At 43.6% G+C, this 21,816-nt stretch overlaps 1 protein-coding gene and 1 long non-coding RNA gene across 2 annotated transcripts in view; one reads left to right on the plus strand and one right to left on the minus strand.

The window, feature by feature from the left end:
• Nucleotides 1-21,816, minus strand: part of UST (uronyl 2-sulfotransferase) — a 304,894-nt gene that overhangs the window by 201,177 nt on the left and 81,901 nt on the right. The gene's annotated exons all lie outside the window — the stretch shown is intronic.
• Nucleotides 5,877-12,300, plus strand: LOC121013339 (uncharacterized). The gene is made up of 2 exons (XR_005782643.1): nucleotides 5,877-6,231; nucleotides 9,265-12,300. It is a non-coding gene; the product is annotated as an uncharacterized LOC121013339 (long non-coding RNA).

The raw sequence follows: 21,816 nt of genomic DNA on the forward strand, positions 1-21,816 counted from the left end.
AATCCTTCTTAACAATTTTTTTTTCAACATTTATTTATTTTTGGGACAGAGAGAGACAGAGCATGAACGGGGGAGGGGCAGAGAGAGAGGGAGACACGGAACCGGAAACAGGCTCCAGGCTCCGAGCCATCCGCCCAGAGCCCGACGCGGGGCTCGAACTCCCGGACCGCGAGATCGTGACCTGGCTGAAGTCGGACGCTTAACCGACTGCGCCACCCAGGCGCCCCAGAAAATGCTCCTTAATAAAAAAAAAAAGTCTTCTCCAACAGCAGAAAACATCAGTCAAATGAATCCATGCCTACTTAAAATAACTGAATTGTTAGGGTGCACAAGGGAGCTTTAGCTCATCAAAGACAGAGCTTTCAGTCTGAAGAAATCAACTGATCAGTCCTGGTCTGAGACTTTAAGGATATGCCTTTCCTGAATGGAAGGAGGTCCGTGGTGCCCTTCCTACCTTTCTCCCAATTCTCAGATTTCCTGAAGATCCCTTCTGGCACTAGAAAATGAAATTGCTCATCTTTTAAACATCATTAATTTATCAAGCCGATTTCAATCATAGAGGTAAGTGTGAACAGTACGAATGGTGATATTGGTGACATCACAAGGACATTTTAACATAGGGGCATAACTCACTCTAGCACAGAATTTGACAAATGAAATGGCTTTAAAAAATATATGTGTCGGGGAGCCTGGGTGGCTCAGCTGGTTAAGCATCTGATTTCAGCTCAGGTCATGATCTCACGACTCATGAGTTAGAGTCCCACATTGGGCTTTCTGCTGTCAACACAGAGCCTGCTTCGGATCCTGTCCCCCTCTCTCCCTGCCCTTCCCCCGCTTCTCTCTCTCCCTCTCTCTCTTTCAAAATATATATAAAATATATATATGATATATAGCACTTCAACCCTGCCTTAAAGAAAGGTAGACTGGGGAAGGGAAAGCTGATCAATGCAAAATAAGTTCATCTTTCAGGAACAACTTCATGCCAGGCAAATGGCGTAAGTGTCATAGATTTTTCTCTGTTGTGAATGCCAGGCAAGCATGTCCTGATTTAGCTCAGTGAAGTCAGTGGTAGAAACTGGGGGTTACATGAAGAGGAGACAGTCTCATTTCAGGACACAAGGACTGAAGTTAGAGTTGATTCAGCAGAATCAAAAGATCCCTGTTACGGATTTTGTAGATAAGGTTTTACAAGAGAAGCCCCACAGACCAGGCAACAAGAAGAATAAAGCAAGATTCTGGGTCAATCCAGAAGCCTTCAGACTCAAGCAACGCCACTACAAACCTAAACAAAAACCAGAACCAGAAATGCTTTGTGAGGGTCGTAAAAAGATAAATCATAGGAGAGTATGTGAATGCTTTTATACGTAACAAAGAATAATTGAAGAAACCACTGGGCAATGGAGAAAATCTATTTCGTGATGGTACTGAGAGGCACTGGAGCTTGTAAGGATTATAAAAATAATAATGTAGGGTTATAAATAATATGAGAAATTGAATATGCTAATGGACTCGTGACGATGAAAGCTGGAAACAGAGAATTAGGTCAGACTAGCTAACAGAACTATGAAGCAGTGGAAAATGGAATTTTAGGTGGGAGCCCCTGATCCTTTCCTGAGGCAAACAGCTACAAGACTCACGCATGAGGCAAATCATCACATAGAACTCTCTCATTCAGCGTTCAAGGCTTCTCATCTTGTGGATGAGGAAACGACCCCCAGAGAGGTCATAAATCTTTACCACCAACGAACAATGAAGCCCATGGCAGGGTCAGGACAGACTTGGAACAGCACGTTTCCAGAACCCGCTGCGCATTCCCCTGACTACTCCGACCCACCACACGCTTCTGGTTCTTCTGTCTGAGTAACAGCAATAATTTAATAAGAGGGATTTTGAAATGTCTTTCGAAATTAGTGGAAGAAGTAAGGTTTGCGGGGGGGGGGGCATCATAGGTTTTTAAAAGTATGTTATTTTACTTTTCGTTTATCACATGAAATAACCAATATTGTCATGGGACAAGGTAGGGAGGAATTTTAAAACTCCCTTTTTATATACCACACATATATTCTGAAGTTCTAAAGTTATATCATTAATGGCACATAAAGCTGTGCATAGAAGAGATGTCTGTCCAGGGGAGATATGTATCTTGATTGAAAAGACTCATTCTCTCTCTTTTTTTAAAATGTGTATGTATATATGTATGTATATATGTATTTTTATTTATTCTTAAATGTTTACTTTTAAAAAAAATTTTTTTAAAAAAAATTTTTTTTTTCAACGTTTATTTATTTTTGGGACAGAGACAGAGCATGAATGGGGGAGGGGCAGAGAGAGAGAGGGAGACACAGAATCAGAAACAGGCTCCAGGCTCTGAGCCATCAGCCATCAGCCCAGAGCCTGACTCGGGGCTCGAACTCCCGGACCGCGAGATCGTGACCTGGTTGAAGTCGGACGCTTAACCGACTGCGCCACCCAGGCGCCCCTTAAAAAAATTTTTTTTAATGTTTATTTATTTTTGAGAGAGAGACAGAGCATGAGTGGGGGAGGAGCAAAGAGAGAGGGACACAGAATCCGAAGCAGGCTCCAGGCTCTGAGCTGTCAGCACAGAGCCCAACGCGGGGCTCGAACCCACAAACTGTGAGATCATGACCCGAGCCGAAGTCGGACACTCAACCGACTGAGCCACCCAGGTTACCCTTCATTCTCTTTTTAAGTAAGTTCCATGCATACTCCCAAGAACGTTTCAGTCAAGTTTCCAAAAGATGGTTTTTACCTCCTACTTTTCGCCCATCCAAATTTGGGCCTCTGAAGCCTCATCTTACTTCTTTCAATAGGTCTATTTTTGAAAACCCTAGGCCACATTCATTCTCTGCATTTCCACTATGACAGGGGGGGATAGAGAGAGAGAGAGAGAGAGAGGGAGGGAGAGAGAGAGAAAATACATATATTAATTTTTATTCATTTGTTTTTGTCAGCTTGGACAGAAAGGTCTACACCAGGCAGGCCCGGACAGTGAATCAGATCTGACTGCTGCACGTTCCATTTCACTTTGGTGACCCAGCTGTCTAACCACCAAGTGTCTCTCTTTCTTTTCATCCTCTATGCTAAAAACAAAAAGTAAATGACTTTTCTCCCAAAGCCAAGAAGATTAAGAAAATAACCAACTTTTCCCTCTGCCGTACCTCTAATCATAGAATTAGGGACCATACTGAAAATCAGTGCTCGATTTGTCCCTCTGGGGAGTCATTCCAAAGCCTTCAACACCACAACCCATGCCCCCAAACACACTCGAGAGACGATGTCAAAGGTGGGTTCTGCTGTTATGCGACTCCAGGAATCATTTGAGCATCTACTCCCATCAGTAACGTTACCCAAAAATCACGTAAATACTAGCAGAGAGAGCTGTATATGTGGCCAAATTCCTCCGAGAGCAGTCACCCTTCAATGTGCCACACCAAACACACAGAGTCACCCAGGTAGTATGTGTATCACCTGTTCTTTCTCAAGGCATCCAGATGGCGTTCACGGTAGAGGCCAAATTAACGTTTAAAGTTCGAAGCCCGCATAACGTTCACAATCGTGACCACTTCTAGACCTAAATATTGCCGAGTACGAAGTAGCATTTTTTAATTTAGTTTATTTAGGTTTTAAATCTTTCATGAATAAAAGAACAATATATATAATGCAAACCAAATTTGTAAATATTTTTCTTAGTACTCACAGAGAAAATAGACATTAGCGTTTCGGAACACTCCTGGTTTTGCACACTGAAGCCCTGTGTGCAGGGGGAAAAACCAGAGGAGCCAGAGGAAAGACAGATGACCTGTTTCACTGCCCAGGAAACTGGACGCTAGAACATTCTATTCTGTCAAGTTACGATTCTTTCCTTTGCTACGAATATTGATTATGACATTGCAGAAATAGCCGAGGATAAGTACTAATTAATACAGCAATCCTAACACTGGCACCCAATCCCTGCAGAGTGTTTCACAACCTCAGAAGTCAGTACATGAGTTTGCCTCACACAATATCATTCTATAATGTTGCTGCGAGTGAACATCACTCTTTGCAATCAATATGTATGTGGATTCTTCGCTTTTCTCCCAGGTTCTGGATTCTCACCTGGTGAGTATCCTTGTCCATGGACAGGAGAAACTACCATCCTGTGGTTTGTCAACCACTAGCCACCCAGGCCTGGGTCAGGCAGAAAAAAGAAACAAAGGTAGAGATGCCTTGCTATGCTTCTTCCTCTTAAAGCATCCAAGAAATTTGGAAGGGATAAGAGCTCTTCAAGGACACCTCAAATATGTGTCTTGACTTCACACATTAACAACCTATAAAGTAATGGTCATATCGCATAGCCTCATATGCAGACTTACGGTTAAGACGAATATATTCAAGTAACGTCATGGTGTAGGGGCGCCTGGGTGGTTCAGTCAGTTGAGCATCCAACTCTTGATTTCAGCTCAGCTCACGATCTCACGGTTCATGAGATGGAGCCCTGAGTCAGGCTCTGCACTGACAGTGCGGAGCCTGCTTGAGATCCCCTCCCCTCTCTCTCTCTGCCCCTCCTCTGCTCACTCTCTTGCTCTCTGCCTCTCTCTAAAAATAAATAAATAAAATCTTAAAAATCAATAAATGAAGTCATGGTGCAAACACTCTGCTATGAGCTCTGTCTTCAGCACCTGCCCACAACCCTCTAATTATACTTATCCAACTGTGTTAATTGACTTATCCACTGACCATAAAGTCAGAGGCAGGACAAGGACCTATGTTGGCAGAACTTAGAACGGAAGTAATACTTAAGTCATCCCTTAAAGGTTGAATGTGATTCAACTCTGATGTGACACGGGGAAGGGCATTTACAGCAGGGGAACAGCAAAAGCGATCAGAATGATAGGCAGTGTCGGTCTGGCCTGTATGGATGCCAGGCACAACATCAAGGGCACTGCAAGAGATAAAACTGTAAGGGAAAGATGAACATAATGGTATCTGCAGCTCTCCTTTGGGCATTTTTAGAACCTGTCGTGGACTGTGTGTGAAAATTTACACTCGAAGCCAAGTTCTGTTCACTTAACGTGTATACCAGTTCCAAGATTCTCCTAAGCAAGCTCCTCACAGAAATGACCAAAACCTCCCCAAAGGTAACATATTACTATACCTACAGTCCATCCTTCAAATATAACAAAGCATGTATATAAACACACACACACATAAATCATATGCAGCACACCATTCTCAGGCATTTCTCTAATAATCCAACCGCAAGACATTGTTCACTGTGAAATGTTATCTCTGGGGATCAAAAAAGGAGGAAAAGGAGAAAGTCTGGGATTTGACCACAGTAATGATTTCAGATCCCAATTCTCAATCAGCTCTGGTATGAAGACCAACCTGAAATGTAACTTAGGGCAAGTTTATACTCGTCCGTCTTCTAATCGGTTCAAAGGCGGTGCTCCTGACCGAGTAGCTTGTGTGTACTTGATTTACCTAGATGTTTCACGAGAGACTGTGTGGGGGAGCCCACCCCCCAAGTCTCATCCCACCTCTCCAAGACCTAGCGATGCCGTGGCCACTGGCATTCGCGTGACTAAAGGAAAAGCCACTGTCAAGGACATTTACGTACACAGCAGCCCTGCAAGTACATCTCTTTATAATACGCGAAATAAACGATAATATTGTCAAGGTTGTTTGCAGCCTTGCTAGGTTGCAGAAAGCTGGAATTTCCCCTACTAAACACAAAGGAAGAAACGTCTCACCCGTCAAATGTCGTCGTTTCCAGGTCTGAATGCTGCCAGTTCCAGGGTGCACGAGTCACACAACAGCCCCGCATCTGCGGGGGGACCTATGGGCTCACCCCAGGGGCACACGGCCTGCTCAGCACTCTAGCTAACCCCGTTGGCTCCAAGATCCACCTTTTCTCCTGGAGTAATATGATCATTAGCGAACAACGCTCAGTGAGAAGCAGACACAGGGTGTCTCTACCCTCGTGCACGTAAGGGATGAGACCGGCCTCTGCCAAAACTGCTTCCAGACTCAAGTTCCCACCTGCCTCGGGTTCCTCTTCACTCTGGATGGAAACTCCCGTTTAATCTCCTTAGTTACCCAGATCTAAGGCTCCAAACAGATACTCTCCACGTGAGCAGTGACCTTTCCAGAAGGTGGCACATTCCTGCTCTCCTGCCTGTCCCTGCTGGCCTTCCTCCCCGACCTGGCCTTCATTCACAGGAAGTGGTACGTATTGAGTTAGGACGGTCTTGTGTTGCTTTGGGCGGTGGGGGCGGGGCGGTGGGGGGGAGGGGGCGCGAAAATTCCTCCCCTGAGAAAAGCTGTGTGCTCTGGGACTCACAGCTGACTGCTGGGGTACCAGGAGAGAAGAGAACGGACAAATCTGTGGCAGTAAGGCAGGTAGGCTGTGAGAGAGGGACCTCTCTCCGAGCACGCTGTGCCAAAAATTGGAAAGGCTGCTCACGGAGAACTATCACTGGCATAACTGATGCCAACCACAATGCCAAAATATTTCAACAGCAGAGACTACTAAAATACCTCCCTACCTTTCGTTTCTGCCCTCTTCACCAAGTGTCACCCATTACACGGTGATCTACGCACCCACACGTTAACTTCAATTAATCAGGAACCGGGAGCTTTTATGTTCCCACCAGCCTAGCTCCTTCTCCTCCCTAATGTTCCCGTTCCAGTGACACATTTGTCTAAAATTGTATTACGCTGACTTCTCCCAAAGCACGGTGATATTCAAATGAAGGTTTGGTCCTCAGTGAATAGCCTTTTCCCGAAATGGAACACAAGGACAAAACCAGAGTCATAACTAATACGCTAGACGGCACATCGCAGTGCTAAGAGCACAGGGGACTATGAAGAAAAGCACGTTTAGACAAAGTTCGATTCTCAGTTCTGCAAAAGGAGAAGAGAAAGAGTAGGCAAGATCTTTTGAAGAAAATAGAACAGTCTCTCTGTAAAGTGTGCACTTGGTTGGCCTGAAATAGATCGGGCGAATTCCTCCCCAGCCACACGTTCACAATCATGTCCACCCTCCCTGGGCTTGCGGTGCCCAAGCCCATGATTCTGAGCCCCTGTGGAGCAGGCTTCAGCAGGACAGGGAAGGGTGCCAGGCTCCAGGCCACAACGTGGAGGGCGGGCTGCATTTGGAATGCTCACTGCAATGCTTCCAAATCCTATTCCTATAATCTAGTCAAAGCAATCTTATTCCAAAAACTACAGGTTTGCTTTTGTCTTTCCGTTTCTGTTTGTTTTCTGACCATTTACCTACCAGGAGCTACCACACTTAATCACGTATGCTATCTGTTTGGGAATAAAGACATCCGTTAACATGAGGCAAAAGTTGCACATTTTTGTCTTTATGTATCTCGTGAAGCGGAAATCTCAAATGTCACCTCAAGATTTGGGGTATGCAGCGGGGAGGCACGGAGGTGGCCCTGGGAGCAGGAAGTGCTGGCCGGTGAATGGCGGTCCCTGCTAAAGGACAAACGTCTTTGAGAAAGAGAGCTGTCGTCATTCACTCAAGAGATGTCTGTTAAAATCATGTGGCGGGCTCTGTCCTAGGTGACGTGCTTCTGATCCTCACAGACCCTCTGCCTGGTGAAGGGTGGAGACACGTTGCAGGCAACTGGAACCAGGTGTGAAAAGGGGAAGAAGGCTGGAGAAGCACAAAGGAGGGATAGTCAACTCAGGCTTGGGAAGTCAGCCAGGGAAGGCTTCCCAGGGGAAGCACCATCGGTGCCCCAATGGGAAAGATTAGTAGGAATTAGAAGATGAGCAAGAGTTTGGTGAGAGAGAAGGGTGTTTTAGACAAAGGGCGTTCTAGAGAAAGGGAACAGAGTTCACTAGGCCACTCGTATCTCACATGCCCTGAAAGCAATTTCTGATGCTTCCAAAGCTCTGAATATTATGGTATCTCCTCGTACACATGGATGAAGAAGAGAATGAACTTGGTTTACACAGTGATAGAGGGTAATATCTATCAGTAGAATCCCTGGGTTGAGAAAAGGGGCCTCACTGTAACACAAACAAGACGAGGCTCTTTCCCGGGACTGTCACAGCTCAAACATACATTCAGATCCCGGACAGGCACCGTAGGCCTTGGCAGTGGGAGGGTAAATGAGAGATGAGCATTTAACCAAACACAACATGTGTTTCTAATAGATTCAGTATAATTTATCTATTCACACGGACTGTCACTTTGTCCCAAAGGAAAAATCAGTGGTCTTCGTCCACATTTGTTTCTAAACATTTTAAACACGGTGGTCCTGCCTCTGCTTTGCGTTAGGTCCTTTCTTAATTACAACCCTGGCATTCATCACAAATTCAGAACATGAGTCGAGTTAAAAACGTCCTTTCTGGAGAGAGATGAAAAGAATCTGGTGGCTGGTTTGCTTGATTCCTTTGCTGCTAATTAAATCAGCCCAGCCATCATCCTATGGTTCCTCAAGTCTTGTATGAACAGGAGTAAAAAGCCATCATTCAAAACATTTCCCGGTCTCATGCAGCGTGTGCTGTCCCTCAAGGGCTCATCGGGGCCAGCTCCAGGGTCAACACCGCACGGTGAACACCTACCACTTCTATTTCTCCACTCACTGCCCCCTAAGCGACCAGCCGGAGGGCTCCTCCTGGCTTCTTCCATGCCCTTCCACACACTGCATCATCTCCGTGTGCACACCAAGTTTTCAAAGATTCAGGAAAGTCTGCACAAGCGCAGATGTTCTGATAATTCTATTCCTGCTGTCTGCTCAACCCCAAGCAAACCTAGTCACGACACTGTTGGTATTTCTGTTGACGAAAATGATGATCTGGATCAATCACCTGACCATGAAAGAACGCACACCCTGTTGGGTCGAAGTTTACCAACAGCCTTCTTAGTATAGCTAAATTCACACACAATGACATGTGTCATTATGTAGGTACATATGCATAGAGATATGCATGAAAGGGTACTGAAAATATCAGTGCTTATTTTTAGTAAACAAAGCCTTATCTGTGAATGGCTGGATTTTGGGGGATTGCTACCTTTTTTCTTTACAAGTGTGCGTGATGCCTGAATTGTTTCTGTAATGGGAATGCTTTGTTTTATGGTCAGTAAAAACTATAGATATATAGGTACATATAAAAAGTAGGAACATGTAGCTTCATATAAATATGTTTTACATATAAATAACTCTAAATATGTGCATGTGTATAAATATTTGCATACTTCTTTAGATGCATAATAAGAACTCACTTACTTATTTCTAGTATTCTTTAAGCAAAGTAAGCCTGTCCCCAGACTACATTTCAGGGACAGATGGTGCTAAATGTGCACGACAATAACTGTGCATTGCTCAAGATGTCCGGGAGAAGGAGTCAGCCCAGCCTCAGCATGGTCACCAGAGCAAGCTGAACCACCCTCTGCTCTCACTGCTCTTACCCCACCAGCCCTCCACATGAGGGTAGGAGGTCTGGAGCTGTCTGCTTCACAAGGGTAAGTTCTGGAACAGGACAATGCCATTTCGATATGGTGGGCGTCAAAGCCTAGGGGTCCTGGGGCTCTGTTCTGCCTCCAGCCCACGAATGTCCCAAGGCCATGCGAGTTGCCCACAGAGCATCCATGGATGCAGCAGGAACTCTTTGCTGGCCCCAACTGTGGCTCTGTGGAAGGCTTCTTTAGAGTGGGACGAGAGGAATCGCGCTGGGGGCAGGTACTGGTTTAGCGTCCATGACACCAGTGAGACTACGACTGCTCTTCAGGAACAACTCGTCTCTTCTATTTTTCCTTTCCTGGCTCCTCTGCGCTCCTATGGGTCAACCTGGAGACTACGCTCACAGATGCCACTTGGGACTTTTCACGGAGCTCCGACCATCACTGAAACTTTGGGGGTTGGTTTTTAATCCACTGGGGGAAACACTGTGTGTTGCCTTTCAGAATCATAATTAGGCCATCTTCGTGGGGGTGTTTATTTTCTTTAAAATAGTGAAGTGTGGGCTTTCTTAGATTGGTTGTCCCAACCCAGAAGCTTGTGCCAGGCTGGAGCGAGGGTGCTTTTCTGGTTTATTTGTTTTCCTTAAGCTGGAATGCACTGGTTTATCTTAGACTCTTTTGTTGATTCTGCTTTTTTAGTGTTGGGAAGGCTGGCTCTGGCTTACACATGAAAAGAAAGCAAATTCCTCATGACTGGGGACAGTGTGACAGTTAAGAACAGAGACTCTGGTCCAGGCTGCTGCTGTTCAAATGCTGGCCCCACAATGGAATGGCTGTGAAGCCCCAGGCAAGTTGCTCAACCTCTCTGTGCCTCTCTTGCCTCATCAACACAATGGGAATAATAATAGTACCTACACCACAGAGTTTATCAAAGCATACTTTTCAAAAAGTTAAAACACTATTCTCATGTAAATATAGAGCGAGCACGAATCAAATACTTATTTTATTCATTAGCAAGGGAACCAGCAGGTTGAGAACACTGGGGTTCACAGAATATGTGGGCTAATGTGTATATATAGTTCCAAGTTCAGGCATTTTTGTAACAGGTGGTTATGAGAAGACTGAATCAGTACATATATTTATGTGTATATATACTAACAACATATGTGTACGTATGTAATAATATAGGTATATAGGTATGTATGTAATATAGGTATATATTTACTATATATACTATGCTGGATAGAACTGAACTTGACACATTATAAGCACTACATAACTTTCACCATTATTATTATTTTGTAACTAAATTTTTCTCTCACTATGTATCCATCGAAAAAGGCATTTTTGTTGCTTTCAATGTAAATTGCCTAGAATGAATTTGAAATGTGGCATAAGAAGTTTCTAAATGTCTATTAATATTGTCTTTCTTTTTTAACTAGAAGAGATAAATCTACAATTTTCCATTTCTTTGAAATGATTAATTCATATACTCAAGGAAAGTAGGTTATGCAACTTATTCAAGGAGATGAATCTTGAGATGAACTTTTTTTTCAAGTGTAGCTATATGTGGTCTTTAGCTTCTCAAAGCTTTCTAAACTGTTAAAGGATTCTAATGTTTCCCAAAAGTCTGGAAGTGAGCCTTTGTGCTTGGTTTAAATTTGAAAAAAAACAAAAACAAAAAACATTTAGGGAACTCCAAATGCTTAATTATTAAGGACAGACAGAGTAAATACCATATGGTCAAGGTTGGACAAGGCTCTGCTGTCTTCCTTAGCTGGCCAAACTCCCCAGAGCTAAGGGTTAAAGCTTGAACATCTTCCAGGTTATCTTCTAATGAGTAAAATATGCTGTTTGTGCTGGTCTTTATATACGTGACTTACTTTTTAAATTAAAAATACTCTCCCGAAAAGTATAGAAAATTTAGTTTCCTATGACCCTCAGGATTTCTTCCTGTGTTTTGTCTGGGTCATTCTATTACCGATAAGCAAACTCACGGCCAAGAAGTTTGGCTTCCCATGCTTGTGTTTAAGGGGTCACTCTGCCCATCGCTCTGTGTCTTTAATCCATGGCAAATTTCAAAGCAGGAGCTCAGTCCAGGAGCGGATCATAGAAAAGACTCAATTCATCTACACTGAATGAACCCACTGAGAAGCATTTATCCAGAAATCACTTCATGCTTTCCTATCAATCTTCCGTACAAGTGGACATTAACTGCAGATAATTTATCCAGAACAGTGTCCCTCTGTGTTGGGGTAAAACTGGAACCTCTGAAACTATTCAGTAGAACAGTAAAAAATTTAATGCGCTCTTTGGGTCAAAACAACTACTTTGCTCATAATACCTGTATTTTCCACTTTGAAAAAGATATAAACTGACGCTCTGTGGCAGACAGACACTAACATGACCTCCCAAGTGTCCTCACCTCTTGGTGTTCATCTCCTTGTGTAATCCTCCCTCCTTGAATGTGGGTAGTATCTGTGACTTGCTTCTAACCAATATTGCAAAGGTGACAGGATGTCCCTTCCGTGATAACGTTACATAAAGCTGTAACATCTACCTTGCTCGGCTGTGCTCCCTTGCCAGCTTTGACGAAGCAAGCAGCGGTGTCCAGGAAGCCATCACACCGGAAGGAACTAGGAGCGGCCTGTGGCCACCAGCTAGCAAGAAACTGAGGCCCTCAGTCAAACAGCCTACATGGATCTGAATCCAGCTAGCAACTATGTGAGCTTGGAAGGGAATCCTTCCCCAGACAAGCCTTGAAATGAGCCCACGGCCCCAGCCAACCCCTTCACTGCAGCCATGTGAAATAGAAGACTCCTTTGAGTCATGGCCAGACTCCTGCCATAATAAATGTGTGTTGTTTTAAGCTACTAAGTTTACTGTCATGTTATTATGCAGCATTTGACAACCAACACGTTATCCCAAAAGACAGGGCGGAGGCTGACGTTTATGCTTTCAGCGATGTCCAAGTGGACTTCTCGTGTCAGGTGTGGCTACTACTGGAGAACAGCCTCCCAGCACACAGTGGGACTCACCAGGCCACCTCGCTCAGGAGAGCCAATGCTCACTCATCAGGGATCACCAATCTGCCGCTTCCCTTTAGAAAGGCTGCTCCCCTCTAAAGATGATTATCCACAGGCCTTTCAGTTTAAAACAATCTGCATGCTACATGGCATGAGGTTAGTTCGATTTCTAGACATTCGTGGCTGGAAGGGATCCTGACAACCATTTTTGCAATCCTCAAAATTAGTTTCACATGCATCATATTTGTGCCAGACGCTGAGTTAAGCAGTGTGGACGCAGAGGTGGATGGCACCTACTTCCTGATCTCAAGAGGGGCTCACAGCTGAGCAAGAAAGAGGGCATTTCAAAAGGCAACATTAAATTATAACAAGAGTGACAGAATCAAATGTCGGAGAAGATGCATGCGGAGACCCTAGAACTCTCATAAGTTGTCTATGAGAGTACACATGCAATCGGACAGCCACTTTGGAAAATGGGCAGTTCCTTACAAAGTAAAACAGGTCTCTACTCTTTAACCCACACATAGGTATTTGCCCAAGAGAAATGAAAACGTATGTTCTTAAAAAGGCTTGTGTGTGAGAATGTTCACAGTAGCCTTACTCACAATAATTTAAAACTGGAAAGAAAACAGATGCCCATCAACAAGAGAATGGATAAACAAATTGTGGTATATTCATAAAATGGAATACTACTCAGCAGTGACAATGAACACGTCATCCATATGGTAGACACCAGCACACAACAACATGGATGAATCTCAAAAATACTATGTTGAGTGAAGCAAGTGATAGACAAAAAAAAAAAGTATACATATATCAATTTCTATAAGTTCAAGAACAGCCAACCTTCACCTTGGGTGGCTGGAAATGACAGAGAAGGGGGCATGGAGGAACTTTCTGGGCAGTGGAAACGTTCCATGTCTTGACTGGGTAGACAGTGACACAGATGTGTGCACTCATCAAACCTTGTAAACTACACGCTTAAGATATTGTGTACTTCACTGCGTGTAAAATTTGCCTCGATTGAAAATTAAAGAATACACTGAAAGCACAGACTTTAGGACTCGGTAAGATCTGGATTCCTACTCCATCTCCGAAATTCACTAACTGTAACCGAGAGGAATTTATTTAATCCCTCTGAGCCTCTGTTTCCTTACCTGTAAAATAGGGTAATGATACCTAAGGTTTGTGTCTCCCAGGGTTGTTTTGAGAATCAAAAAGAGATAACATCTGTAGTGTATTTAGCTTAATGCCTGGCAAGTGGACACCAAATGAAAGTTACCAATCCCACTTTTAAAAAAATCACATGGAAGTATATATAAAGTGATGAGTCATACATAGAAGAAGCATTTCTGCCTCAAGGACAAAGTGGACCAGAGAAAGCTATGTAAGTGAGATAGTGGTATGAAGCAGCCCTTGAAATAGGATTTTACCCAGGTGAAAGAAAAGTGGAGAGAATCCAACTCTGCAGCTTTTGAAGGGCTCAAGATACCTGAAAATGGATTAATTCAGCAAGTATTTATTAATTATGTGCCATAGGCATCACATCATGCTATCTACTGAAAATGGAAGAAATAGCAAAACACAAAAATAAACCATAAATACCTAGCTTATACTGGGAGTGTGGTTGGCTCCGTGTAAATGGGAAACCTAGCCAAATTATAAAGGTCTTTGAACATGTAGGCCCATGTGATATTGAGTCATGGCTACCTGAGGCGTTTGGGGGAGGGGATATGGTTTTAGACAAAGCTGAGTCTGGAATCTGGAACAGACCCCCGAATTGCCAAGTGGACTTTTTACAAATCAGAGCCTCAGTTTCCTTTCCTGTAAAATGCCTTCAAGAAAGTTATCTCGAAGATAAAATGAGATAACTTGAGTAAAAGCATCTAGTCAAGTAGGTCTACTGCAGTAGAATACTTCGTGTAGCAGAGGCTTGGAAGACGATAGCTCACTTCCTATGGAGAGAGCTACGAAAACCTCAAAGACTTGAGTTAGAATATAGCCATGGGGAAAGGGGGTCCTTTAACCACAATCAATAGTAGTCTTGGTCACTGTCATTAAAATTTTCGTCCTTTCGTTGATTTTTTAAATGTTTATTTATTTATTTTGAGAGAGCAAGAGAGCCCGTGCATGCACGCGAGTGGGGGAGGGGCAGAGAGAGAGAGAGGGAGCGAGAGAATCCCAAGCAGACGCCTTGCTCATGAACCATGAGATCATGACCTGAGCCGAAATCCAGAGTTGGATGCTTAACCGACTGAGCCACGTAGGCACCCCCAAAAGTTAGTCCTTTTGAAAGAAAATCTTACTTTTAGATTCCAAAGAAATCTGTATTTTAAATCACAAAACCATTTTCCACCGTAATGATCAGTATCTTCTGAGTTGGCCCAAAGTGTCCCAGTAGAAACTAAGCGATTGATATTGGCATGGATGGACTGCCTTTGAGATCTTACACGGTAAAATGAGCCACTCAGAAGGGAATGCTTCTCTTGTGGACACATGTCTCACTCAACATCTGCTCCCTGTTTCTCCTATGATCAGCCAAACCAATTTCAAAATATTTTATCTAAATAAGACACTTGATATAGACGTTGCTTTCCTGAAAATTTAATCTGGGAAATGATGTTTGTTTATGCACAGGAATCTTCAGGTGCCTAGACCACACTCAAATTTAGGGTTTCAAAATTTCATTTCTGGCAATAATTACATAGGTGTGTGCTTTATTTCATTTAATATCTTTTTCCTGTGTTTTATTTAGCTTCTAGAACCACACTGAGTATGTCATCACCGCAACAGAGTGGTTTTTAAACTCTCTAAGTGCTACTCACCAGCATTGCCACAGACCAGCCCTGTTATAAGAAGCCTCTTAAAATACACAGAATAGAGCCACGCTGTGTTCGCTGCCTCCGAAGGTATGAATTAAGGCTAAGTGCAAGCATATGCCTACCGAGGAAAGAGTCTTACCCTTTTCAAACATATCAAATACTTCAGCAAAATAAAGTCCACGGTTTAAATAATATTCTCACTCTGTAAGGATAGCCACAGATGGAGGGATGTGCAGATGGAAAAAAAAAAAATCCCCACAACCTTCCTTTAGGCTACTCCCACTTTAGCAGACTGATACCACTCAGGTATCTCCTGAAAGGCTTACCGTTCTTAACAGAGTAAATGGACAGCCTCCCAGTGATCATGACCTAGATCTCCTTCTTGGTCTTCTCATTTGGAACCCAAGAAAATGAAACCACAGTTTTTGCAGTGATGAGAACAGTTCTATCTTGTAAATAAAATCATGGTTGGCATAAGACCATCACAAACAATACGTGCATACGACGGACTTTTCCTTAAACCATCAGGTGAGGAAAGATGGTTGCCAAGCCCCTTCTTGCCTACACAACTGAGGTTTCTCTTGTATTTTTTTTTCTGGAAAATACTGAAAACAAATCTTCACGATTTTACAGATATTTTCCATGCCCTAATGACAGACTTTAACCATCCTAAGGATGATTGCAAATAATGATCTGTGATGACCTTTGGATTTTGAATTGACTTGTGATTAGCTTACTGCTATTATAGCATTACAGTGGTAGTTAAAATGTAAAGCTACCATTCCTCTTCCTTAGAGACTATTATTTGTTCTAGGTCGACCAAATAAAATAATGCTCCAAAACTGCCCAGAAATGTAACAGCGCGCTTTTGCCTTTTCACAGGAAAAGCTAGCAACAATTAGCTGTGTGTTCAAACACAGGGGGAACAAAACCAGGCATCCTGGGGCAAATTATAAGGCCCAGCTGGGGAGAAAATGAAAAGTCCTTCAAAACTTTTGAGTAGTAATTGTCAAATAGTAATTCAAAGTGGAACAGAAAACAACAACAAAAGAAATCTTTCGATTTATTGGGACTTTTTTCTTTTCCCTCGTTCCAAAGAACAATTTCTTTTCACACATGGAAATTTGGACGGGATGAAATTCTGGCGGAAAAAAAAAATCATTTCAATAATTTCTTCTCTCTTTAGATATTACATTAATCATAAGAGAAGGAAATTATGCCAAACAAACGGCTGGCATGGGAGTTTGTTTTACGGATACAAATTAATTACTGGTGCCATAAGAAACTTTCTGACTTCATTTAATAAGAGGTCATCTTTCTCTGCTTTTTAAAAACATTTCCTGGGGCGCCTGGGTGGCGCAGTCGGTTAAGCGTCCGACTTCAGCCAGGTCACGATCTCGCGGTCCGGGAGTTCGAGCCCCGCGTCGGGCTCTGGGCTGACGGCTCGGAGCCTGGAGCCTGTTTCCGATTCTGTGTCTCCCTCTCTCTCTGCCCCTCCCCCGTTCATGCTCTGTCTCTCTCTGTCCCAAAAATAAATAAACGTTGAAAAAAAAATTAAAAAAAAAAAAACCATTTCCTTCACAAGTTAGGAGAGAGACATTTTATTCTATTTTAAGTCTTACTAGTCTTTATTTTTAAAAAATCTATTAAAGTATCAAGAAGAGCCACTATAATTTTACAGTTTTTTTTTCCCCCTTCACAAGCTTCTTTGTCATTGAAGACATTCAATTAGGTTTTGGAAGGCAGGCGTGGTCAAGCACAAAGCCATATTTTCACTAATCAACACCAGTGGTCACAGCTCAGTACAGTAAGGACACATACTGTATATGTCTGGGTAACCACAGAAGGGACAAGACAATGAATAGAGGGTGAATACCTGGGGCTGGGGGACTGGTCAGTAGGGCTCTGCAGGTGAAGGGCCCAGAGCGGAAGAGGGGCAGACTCTAAATGCCCGCGAGCCACATTTGCTTCCTGTCAATGGCGACCACTAGCACAAGACCAGTGGTTAAAAAGTCCAGCTTTCAGGGCATCTATTGCATTCTTTTACACATAGAAGAGGTGCGTTCTAGCAAAAATGGCCTTCCAACAGAACGCATGTGTCAAACCCCATTTTCCCACTGACAAGCCTTTTCCATCAGAGTTGCGGTTTGGAGGGAACCGTAGGCCCAGTGGTTGCAGCACTGACGACCAGAAATGGCGCCTCTGGATGCAAGCTCACAGTTTTCAGCCCAGGGCCGCAGCGGCTTCCTGATCTCTGGGAACATCCCTTCCCTTGTGTCCCATCTGCAACTGTCCCTTCCCTGAGCACCACCGCCCCCACCGTTGTAACCAGTCTCCTGTGTTAGATGCCCTCTGTTTGAAATACCTGAGTTTCTGTTTTGTGGTTGGAACCTGCTTCATACAACGTTCCTCTCAATATCTAGCACAGTGAGTTTTGCCCCAACCAGGGAAGTAGGGAAATGGTACAGTACTATGAAAAAAAAGCACTAAATTTGGAGTTAGAAGAACGAAGGTGAAATCTCCACTTTATCACTTCCTGGCCACGCGACCTAGGGCAAGTTAATTACCCCCTTTTTACCTCCTCTGTGCAGTGGGAACAACAGTCCTGGTTACCTCCCTGGGAAACTGGGTGAAAGCTTCTGGCTCCAAGGCTCTCAGCCTGAACTATACATTAGCACCACCTGGGGAACTCCTTTAAAAACCCAGGTCTGGGCTCGTCCCCCCAGAGACTCTGATAATTCACCTCAAGTGTGATCCAAACGCTGGTAATTTTTAATGTCTCCCGTGACTCAGCCTCGCAGCACGATTTGAAAACCACTGGCAGAGCTCAGTGTGTGCTCAGTAGGTCAGCAGCATCGACCTCACCTGTTAGGAAAGCGGACTCCGAGGCCCCACCCCAGACCTACTCAACCAGAATCCGCTTTACAAGATCTCCAGGTGATTACCATGTAGTTTACTATGTACAGCTTGGAAAGCACTGTTCTAGAATATAGTAGGCCCTCAATGAACAACGGCAGGGACTAATGTGAGCCTTACTGAAATACTTACTGAAATTGAACACTGGGTCGCAAATCCATACAGTACGCTCGAGGAGAACCTACTGGAACCTTGGGAGTCACAGGCCTCAGTCACATGACCCTGAGCGTCCATACCCTCCAATGCACTACAATAGCTTCTAGTTGGTCTCCCTGCTTCTACTTCTATTTCTCTGGAACTCATCCTCCATTCTCCACAGGGCAGCCCAAGTGATCTTTTAAAACACGGATGAGACCCTTGATACTCCAAGTCGGGTCCATGGACCAGCAGCCACGGCATCACCTGGAAGCAGCTAGAAATCCAAAAGCTCGGTCCCCACCCCAGGCTTCCCAAGCAGGGTCTGCAGTTTAAGAGGTGATTCGAATGTATCTGTGTAAAAACTCTAACAGCTTTCGTTACAGCCGTCAGTAGATGAATCTGCAGATTCATCTATTACATTAGGAGGAAACCTACACTCCCAGAAGATCTGGCCCCCGTCTTCCTCTCTGACCTCGAATCCAAGCACTGCCACCCACACTCACTCTGTTCCACATGCACTGGCCTTCCTTCTGTTCCTCCAGCCCACCAAGCCCATGCCTGCCTCAGGCTCTTGGAACTGGCTGATCCTTCTAACCCTTGTCCGCGAGGCCTCCACATGGCTGAGTCCTCAGCTCATCTGTCACCTCCTAAGAGTGCCTTGCCTGTCCACCTTATTTCATGAGCTCCCCCTTCCCTCACCCTATCCCCATAGTTCTGTATCATTTTATTCTTTTTTTTTTTAAGTTTATTTCTTTACCTTTGAGAAAGAGAGAGAACATATGCACGTGGGGGGCGGGGGAAGGGCAGAGAGAGAGGGAGAGAGAGAATCCTAAGCAGGCTTCTTGCTGTCAGGGCAGACCCCAGTGCGGGGCTCAATCCCATTAACTGTGAGATCATGACCTGAGCTGAAATCAAGAGTCAGATGCTTAACTGACTGAGCCACCCAGGCACCCTTCATATATTATCCTGTTCTAATTTCTTCAAGGTACTCATGAATCTTTGAAATCATCATATGCATATGTTTACTTATTTATTACTGCCTCTTCCCCCACTAAGAAGAATGTAAGCTCCATAAAGAGAGAGACCTTGTATGCCCTATTCTCTGCTATATCTCAGAGCCCTGAAAAGTGCTTGGTGTTTGGTAGACATTCAATAATTCTTGTTGAATACGTACTTATTTCATATTTTTCCGCCACAGTTCCCAAGGTCACAATGAGTTTGATGCTAATTGTAGGAGGAGTATCCTTTTTCCACGCCTTGGGATTCCAAGCTAAGGAACTTCAGCCAGAGAACATTCCTGGCCTGATGTCTCTCCCACCTCCTTTTAGTGACTTATTTGATGGATGAGTTTTGGAAAAAGCAACAGAACATTTCTGGCTTTTCAAAGTAGCCTATCTCCTCAATTCTGACATCCTCTGCCCCTAGGGTCTCTTAGTGGGGTAGTCTTTGTTCCAGTAAAGAGGAGAGAGGTGTCCGTAAGTTTAGGAGGATAAATTCAATTTAGAGAAGAGTTGGCAAGCCCATTTGGATGCAAATCTAAAACCATTTTGATTTCAAATTGCCTGTCTCCAATGGCTCATAATTAGTCCAAAATTCAGAAGAGGACTAAAGGGTAGTATTTATTAAGCTTCACAAAATCCTCACACGAATCACAGTCATATCATTTTATATATATATATAAAAATATATATATACGTATATATATATATATATATGTATACACACACACACACACACACACACACACACACACACACATTTTGAAGACGTTTTATTTTTAAGTAATCTCTACACCCAACATGGGACTCGAACTTAAAACCCTGAGATCAAGAGTCGCATGCTCCACCAACTAAGCCAGCCAGGCACCTCACAAACACTTATTCTTATGAAAGTTAGAATGGATCTTTTTTTTTTTTTTTTTTTAATTTACATCCAAGCTAGTTAGCATATAGTGCAATAATGATTTCAGGAGTAGAATCCACTGATTCAGCCCCTACAGATAGCACCCAGTGCTCATCCCGACAAGTGTCCTCTAATGCCCCTTGCCCATTTAGCCCATCCCCCTACCCCAAACCCCTCCAGCAACCCTCAGTTTGTTCTCTGTATTTAAGAGTCTCTTCTGTTTTGTCCCCCTCCCTGTTTTTATATTCTTTGTGTCTCACTGGAGAGCTAAATTTCTTACTGAAAGATCCATGGAAGTACTTGAAATTCTCTTTTCTCCTCCAATCTATGCCTTCATGAGTTATCAGCTGAGGAAAATGAACCCAATTCCAGTAGTTCCCCATTGCTTCTGAAGTGAACTGCTAATCTCTTTTTCATGGCATAGTGATCCCTCTCCAGGATCTAAGTGTGTTCAGAAAGCTGAGCCCTTGTTTTGCCTGGGAAGAGTCCTGCTTTCTCACCCATCTTGGGGGAAAGTTCTTGGCACCCCAGGGGATCATCTAGGCACCCCTCACACTGACTACTTCCCATCCTGGATACCCAACGGACCCAATGCCCATCTTTTGGCAGGGTCTCCCAGCGTTCCCAGTGACATCCCTAAATGGTAACAAGTCTCGGAGAGCTGCAAATTCATCCCAGGAAAAATTAGAATACGCTCCTTGAGTTCCAAATCTCTAAATTCCTTCAGAGCTAGATGGAAGCTAGAGATTTTCCTGTTTCAAGAATCCAGTGCTCAGAGAAGTTAAGTGATTCGCCCAAGGTGACTCGGCTAGAGCGTGGCAAGGCCTGAACACTGTATCCGCTCAAGACGGGCCACCTTTACTGCGAATTGCGATAAAGAAAGTGGGCAGTTGTGTGAAACGCTGCCTTCTGCCAAGCAGGTCCTATGAGATGTTTGCTTGGGTTTTTGTGAGAGGGGGTTAGCACGGGCTAACATGAGCCAGACATCAGAAAAAAATGATGAAATGGTGCCAAGTCATTACAGCACCAATAACAACTATAGCTAAGAAAAGTAACTCATGACTCAGAATAAATAATTTCCATACACATTGAATTAGCATTGGCTTTTGGCAAGAACGTACTAGAGTGCATGTAACTGCAGGGATTAATTGAAAATGCTGTCAAGCAGATACCACCCCTGTGTGTGCTTGGGACTGCTTTTTTTTTTCCTACCAAATAACATGAACTCCGATAGTTCAAATGAAAGAAAAACATGAAACTGCCAAAAGTTGTGATTTTCGTCACCACAACGCAGACCTGTAAATCAGGGCCGTTCGTTTTAGTAAGTTATTGGCTAGACAATAAAAGCGGTGGTTTCTTATAGTCTTTACTGAACATAATTGTGTGTCATCATGAAAGGAAAATACTCATCTTTAAACTAAAGTTTCTAACATCCCTCTTTAAAAATAGCCACGCAACTGAAAAGGAAAAATATTTTCCAAGGAAAGTTGATTGCTCTGAACTTCCTGTCCTACACACTCCCATATTTTTGCACAAATGTCAATGCTGAAGATTCAGAAATGAATCAACCAGGCGTCCTCTTAGA

The sequence above is a fragment of the Herpailurus yagouaroundi genome, unplaced genomic scaffold (assembly GCF_014898765.1).
Source record: "Herpailurus yagouaroundi ecotype Mexico unplaced genomic scaffold, PumYag 198, whole genome shotgun sequence".
NCBI lineage: Eukaryota > Metazoa > Chordata > Mammalia > Carnivora > Felidae > Herpailurus > Herpailurus yagouaroundi.